At 40.4% G+C, this 7308-nt stretch overlaps 1 long non-coding RNA gene across 1 annotated transcript; it reads left to right on the top strand.

Moving 5' to 3' along the window:
- Positions 1-504: 504 nt before the first annotated feature.
- On the top strand, positions 505-2882 carry LOC141651979 (uncharacterized). The gene is made up of 3 exons (XR_012546921.1): positions 505-699; positions 797-904; positions 2688-2882. It is a non-coding gene; the product is annotated as an uncharacterized LOC141651979 (long non-coding RNA).
- Positions 2883-7308: the final 4426 nt, after the last annotated feature.

The following is a 7308-nucleotide window of genomic DNA, read 5'->3' as shown; positions in this document are numbered from 1 at the left end:
TTCATTGAAAAGATACCTATATTTTCTTATAACTGTAATTTCTCCTTCTAAGTTTCGAGGACGAAACTTTTAAAAGGAGGGTGATTATAACGCCCGTAAATTTCGGACCGTTAATATATCTCAGAAATAATTTATTAATCAAAATAAAAGTGATAATTAAGTATTTAATGTAAAAATAATTTAAAGAAATATAATTTTATTATATTTTGAAGAAAAGTATTTATTTTGATAGTTTTGAAATGTTTAAAAATAGTTTAAACCGTGTAAAATCTTTTATTTCGAAATAAGGGCGTATCGGGGGGAAAATGACAATTCGTTTGAACGTTGGGTAAACGAATTTGGAAATGGGTCATGTGAATACTCAATTTTATTGTAATCTCGTGTTTAAAGACTTTGGACTTGACGGAATTTGCGTTTGACTTACGGATTTAATTATTATTGAAACGAGTCAAAACCGACTCGTTAAAAATCCCGACTAAAAATCCCGCACGTACTTTGTCCTCCTTTCTTCTTTCACGCGTGACAGCCCCCTCCCCTTTCCTTTTATTTTTCTGAAATTCTTGTTGTTCATCCTCTAAAAACACCCAAACTCCATTTTCATACACATTCAAGCTCAAAATCGTCATAAATCCTTCGTTTCTTGTCCGTTTTTCGCGAAATTTACCTTTCCGGAATCCCCTCGCCACGATCTACAACTTAGTATGTTCTAATTTCAATTTTCATTAAGTTATTTTAAGACTATATTTCGGTATTTTCGGTTTTGATGTTTATTTTTGTGTTTTAATTGTTTAATTAGGTGAAGGATTGGAAGACGAGTTCGGGGACTCGTATATTGTAGAGGATAGCGGTTAGTTGTGGTTAGGGTTTCGGTTTTGAGGACTAATTGCTCATTTTCTAGCTTAAGGTAACATATTTCGAGCTACTCGACGAATTATCGTCACATGTTTTTGATTTTTGTATGTTTGGTGAATTTTTGGTTTGGGTAGTAATTTTCACATGTTAAACTTAATTGCATGCAAGCTTAATTTGTGCCTTTTGGTAGTTTAAATTATCAAAGTTGAATTGGGGATGATTAATTAATTTTCAGACGGTCTTATAATGTATAAAAATGAAAAAAAAAAAAGAAGAAATGGTGCGGCAGCGGGCCCGGCAGCAGCCGGCAGGCCCACGGCAGCCCCGGCCGGTCTTGGGGTTGGCCCGGGTCGGTCCGTTGCTTGATTCGCGGTTTTCCATGCTTTGTCCGTCATTTTAGGTTCATCACGGATATAAATAGAATGAGTATACATGGTTAAAGTTGTTAAGAGAATCACAAAAGTAGCTAAAAGTTATGCTAATGGTAGAAAAATTATGTTATATTGACAATTATCACAGGTTAGGATAATTTACAAAATGAAATGGTAATTAATAGGCTCAAAATGAATTTTATGGTGATAATTGTAATGTTTTGTTGATTGTGCCGAAAACTGAGCCTTAGTCCCTTTGACTGATGCGATGTCAGTTAATTGAGTGATTGGTCAGCCGCAATTTGACCCGTACCTGTCGCAGGGCTGGGGTTGCGGGTAAAAATTCGGTTGAATGAATTAGATAATCGGCCTTTTTCTTGTTTTAGGCCATTTATTATATCTCTATTTCACATGTATAATTAGTTGAATTTAAATAGCTTCCTATTTAGTTAGTTGAAATTAAATAGCTTCTTATTTTGTAGTAATGGCCCTAGTTTCCCCTAAAGCCTTTTATATTATTATAATTGCTAGGATTGGAAATTAGTATTGAATACTTATTGAGGAACTGTTGGGATTGTATGCTGTAAATAGACATTTATATAGCCTTTCACATGATAGAATATTAGAATTTATGTTGGTAAGTAGGACTTTTTGCCCTCTTAAGGTTAAGTGGGTGTCTTACTTGACTTGTGTGGTGAGTCTTGGGTGGTGTGGGCTAAAATATTCAAGCTGGGACTAGCTGTGACTAGGTCCTAGGTGAGTATTTCGGCCTTCATCATAGATAGGTCTTTATAGTCTCTGACGAGTATATGTTCACTGCTTGATAGCCTTTGTGTTCCTGACTAGTGGATGTTTATCCAAGTTGGGCATGACCTCAGGTACTAATTTTGATAGTATGGGGTCAGCTTAAGTACTAGCCGACCCTTCGGTGGTGTCCTTAGGGTACTCACTTCACTTTGTTTTAAAAAAGTTGTGAGTCTTGGGTGCGGTGGTGTGTATCCGCATGTCTAGGTCTCAAGGCAGATTTTAGGCTAGGGTTGTGTTGTCTCTTGGCCATGTTTTCTTAATAGTAACCGCCGAGCCAAGATACCGGTTCGATTACCTTCCCTACCTCGTGGTATAGACTTGAGTTACAAAGTGACTATTGACGGTGCTAAGAACTTATGCCTGTCTTTGATATATTGCCCTTTCTTGTTTGATGATTCTATGAATCATAGAAGGTGAGATGCAAGCCGGCTATGGTTGATAGAGTTTGGATTACAATTTGTTATATGATTCACATGATAGTTAGTTGGGTCAGTTTAGGGGTCATTTGTTAGAATACATGAAAAGTAAATGGTTTATCAAATTGTTTACATGTTACATTACATGTTACATTAATTTTGACGATTCGTGGCTGGGAGGACTCGAAGTTACTCCCCACTGAATTGTGGCTTTCGTGTTTGTATAAAATGCGATTGACAGGTTGTTGATGCTTTGTTTGGGGTCACAGACGGCTAGTGAGCAAGGAACCTTGGACCTAGTTTTGGCTATTCTATTAGTAAACCTTTTATACTTTTGGTTTGTATATAATTTGAAGGGACATATGTCTCCCTTTTTATTTTTGGTTTGTATCCATATATATTTCCGCGTCTTTAGTTATATATGTAAGTTAGTTTATCACCAAGGCGGGGTTATGACACTCTTCTTGAGTTGGAATTGGTTGTGAATGGTTTAGTTAGAAAATTTTTGAAATTGCAGGTTTTTGGACTAGTTGAACCATTTACAAACATATCCTGCCAGTTTTTCTGTAGAAATTACGCATTTAAGTAATTAGATAACGCTAAATATCAAGGGTGTCACAGATTTGAGGTCGGGGTACCATCAGGTGAAGATTAGAGAGGTGGACATACCAAAGACAGCTTTCACGTCGAGGTATGGCCATTATGAGTATGTGGTGATGCCGTTTGGGTTGTCTAATGCACACCTAAGCAGGTGTTTATGGATTTGATGAATAGAATCTTTAGACAGTTCTTGGACCAGTTTGTGGTGGTGTTTATCGATGATATCTTAGTCTACTCTAAGACTAAAGAGGAGCATGAGGAGCATCTGAGGATCGTGTTGCAAACGTTGAGGGAGCATGAGTTGTATGCTAAGCTGTCCAAGTGTGAGTTCTGGTTAGAGAAAGTGGCTTTTCTGGGGCATGTGATCTCTAAGGAATGAGTGGTCAGGATCCGACGAAGATAGAGGCAAAGGACAAAGTGGGAAGCACCAAAGAATGTTGCTGAGGTTAGGAGTTTCTTGGGTTTAGCTGGATACTACAGACGGTTCGTGAAAGATTTCTCCAAGATAGCTAGACCTATGACAGCGTTGATGAGGAAAGAGAACAGGTTTCGTTGGGATGAGAGTTGTGAGACGGCGTTCCAAACATTAAAGGAGCGTTTGACCACGACTCCTCCCGTCTTAGCATTGCTGAAGGGAGCGAGAACTTTGAGGTTTATACAGATGCCTCGAAGAATGGGCTGGGATGTGTGTTGATGCAGAATGGTAAAGTGATTGCCTATGCTTCTAGGCAATTGAAGCCTTATGAGGAGAATTACCCTACTCATGATCTGGAGTTGGGTGCAGTGGTGTTTGCTCTTAAGATTTGGAGACATTACCTTTATGGAGCAATCTTTAAGGTATTTTCGGATCACAAGAGTCTCAAGTACATCTTCACGCAGAAGGAGTTGAACATGAGACAGAGAAGGTGGATGGAGCTGATTGACGATTATGACATGGAAATCATCTACCATGAAGGGAAGGCCAATGTTGTAGCTGATGCTTTGAGTAGGAAGAGTGTACATTCTCTGTGTACAGCTCTATCTTTGATGAGGCTGAGAGATGAGGTAGCGAGTTTTGGGATACATATGATGCAGAAAGGAGATGCCATGGGTGATATGACAAAGATGCGACTTGAGTTTTATGATGACATTCGAGGTAAGCAAGCTTTGGATCCTAAGATAGTTGAGTGGAGAGCTGGAGTAGAGAAAGGGACAGTGTCCCGCTTTTCCATTCATACAGACGGTAGTTTGAGGTTTGACGGTAGGTGGTGTGTTCCTAATGATGAGGAGTTGAAAAAGACTATCATGACAGAGGCGCATTGTACACCATATTCAGTTCATCCAGGTGGAGACAAGCTATATAAGGATTTGAAGAAAACGTTTTGGTGGCCTGGGATGAAGAAAGAGACAGCTGAGTTTGTGTCCCGTTGTTTGACATGCCAGAGAGTTAAAGGGGAACAATGACGACCACAAGGTAAGATTCAGGTCTTTAGAGGTACACTGAGTGGAAGTGGGAATCCATTTCCATGGATTTCATTGTGGGTTTGCCAAAGAGTCAACAAGGTAACAACATGATTTGGGTAATAGTGGATCGACTGACCAAGTCAGCTCACTTTGTTCCAATGAAAGATACATGGACTAAGGCACAATTGGCTATGGCCTATCGAAAGAACGTGCTTAAGTTACATGGAGTCCCTAAGGACATAGTGTCTGACAGAGATGCGAGGTTTATATCGAGGTTTTGGAAAGAGTTGCAGGAATCGTTGGGAACAACTTTGAAGATGAGTACAGCTTTTCATCCCGCGACAGACAGGGGGCGAGAGAACAATCAAGACTCTTGAGGATATGTTGCGAGCTTGTGTGATGGATTTTGGTGGTAGCTGGGAACAGAGGTTGGACTTGATAGAGTTTTCTTACAACAACAGCTATCACACCGGTATTGGTATGGCACCGTTTGAGGCTTTGTATGGGAGGAGATGTAGGAGCCCAATCTGTTGGGACGATAGTGCTGAGGCAGTGGTTTTAGGACCAGAGATGGTACATGAGATGGTAGAACAGATTAAGATGATCAGGGAACGGATGAGAGCAGCTCAGGACAGGCAAAAGAGTTATGCGGATCTACATCGCCGGGATATAGAGTTTCAGGTTGGGGATAAAGTTCTTCTGAAAGTGTCTCCTATGCGTGGGGTTATGAGATTTGGGAAAAAGGGCAAGCTGAGTCAAAAGTTCATCGGTCCTTATGAGATCTTAGAGCGAGTTGGAGAGGTTGCTTATCGTCTGGCTTTACCTGCTGCTTTAGAGAGAGTGCATAATGTGTTTCATGTATCGCAGCTGCGGAAGTATGTGAGTGACCCGTCACATGTGTTAGAGGCAGAGAGCTTAGAGCTAGATGAGTCCTTATCATATCTTGAGGTTCCTAAACAGATCCTAGACCGAAAGGTTAGAAAGACTAGGAGTGGTGAGACAGTTCTGCTCAAGATCCTTTGGTCTAACCACGAGACTGAGGAAGCCACATGGGAGGCAGAGGATATCATGAAAGAGCGTTATCCTTTCCTTTTTGATCAGGTATGTATGGTTACGGGGACGTAACCTTGTTTCTTTTAGGGGGGTAGGAGATGATCGCGAGCAGTTTTTAAGGTTTTTTAAGAGTTTTCATATACCTTTCTTTATATGTTGTGTCAGTATAGTTGTCGGGATGTGTGGGTTAGTAACATGTTTTATGTTGAATTTTGTTTTGGTTGTGAGTCGGGAATGTTATGGGAGTACCTTCGTTTAGTAGTGGTTTGAACTTCGGGGACGAAGTTCCTTTTAAGGAGGGAAGACTGTAATACTCCGTATTTATAAGTCTTGGGGTACTCTATCGAGTAGCCCTTACTCTGTCGAGTAAGGGTAAGTTGCGAAAAAAAATAGTTTCGACTGTTGGGTACTCGATCGAGTAGTCAGCACTCGATCGAGTAGAGGGGTACTCGATCGAGTATCCTTGGGTACTCGATCGAGTAGCCGGTTTTACGGGAAGTTTTCTCGGGTTTTGTTAATTATGCGATTAAGGTATTTAAGCATCGTCGTCTTTATTCTAAAACACTTTTACAAAACCTAAATTCCTGTTTAAGAGAGAAAGCAAACAAGTTCATCTTCCTAATCGCATTCTTAGCAATTCCCGGAGTTCAGACGGTCGGTTCTTGTCGTTGTTCATACCGTTGAGTTCCTTGCGTCGAGGGTAAGATCTATGTACCCTTTTTATGGTATTTCCTTCTATTTGGTTAAACCCTAATTTAGAGATTGGGGGTTTTTATGTGTAGTATGTGATTGGTAGTCTCTATGTGTTGTATGATAGGAGGAGGGTTCATAGAAGAGGCTTTTGACTCACCGTAGAGACCGTCGATTGTGTGCATACCGGGTAGGATTTCCTACTCAGTATTAGTCCCATAATGGGATGTTGGTTGATGTATTGTGTTTGGTTGTTTGATATATAATTGTATTGTGTTTGTGGTTGTGATCATTGTTGATGGTTCGCGAGGCGTGGCCTCGGCTGAGTGGGGTCACTTGCGGGAGTGGCTTCACGCCCTAGTTTCGCTTTTCTTCTGGAACCCGCCACAGAAGTGATGTGCACATTAATGGACAGGGTTATCGCTCACTGTTATGTGGAGCGGGGATTTGGTGGGTACGGCTGCGGTCCCCCATCGCGGGGGTCCAAAGGACGATCGATGATTGAGACGGTTGGTTTGGCATGATTGTGTGTGTGTGACGCTTAAGTCATCTGTTTATCTTATTGCTTTTATATAATGGATTGTGTGATTAGTATCGACCCGGTGTTGTTTTGTAAACTGCGGTGATCCATTCGGGGATGGTGAGCGGTATTGAGATGAGTCTTGGGATAGGCGGGATGCCACGACATGATGATAGGAGTCTTCCGCTGTAGCTTTTAGTTTATTTACATTTCAGTTAGAACAGTCATTTGAGAACATGTATCGTACTTTCAGTTTGGTTTTGAGGATTGTATCTATTCGTTAATCATTTATAATAAACGTTGTTTCTTTATTGTTGTTTGATTATCATACCTCGGGCAACCGAGATGGTAATGTCTTCATACCTGAGTGGTCCTGGTAAGGCACTTGGAGTATGGGGGTGTTACAGGTATATGAAAATTTATTAGGAATATAAGGCTATAAATGGGACCAAAACTCCTCTTTACAAGATAACTATTATGTGGATGATATGTAACAATTCATAAAAAAAAAGGATAAATAAACATCCGGCAAAAGCAACTTACCAATGGCGTTGTT

Source organism: Silene latifolia, chromosome 4 (assembly GCF_048544455.1).
Source record: "Silene latifolia isolate original U9 population chromosome 4, ASM4854445v1, whole genome shotgun sequence".
Lineage (NCBI taxonomy): Eukaryota > Viridiplantae > Streptophyta > Magnoliopsida > Caryophyllales > Caryophyllaceae > Silene > Silene latifolia.
Note: the sequence above shows the minus strand (reverse complement) of the source record. Positions and strands in the feature narration are given on the sequence as shown.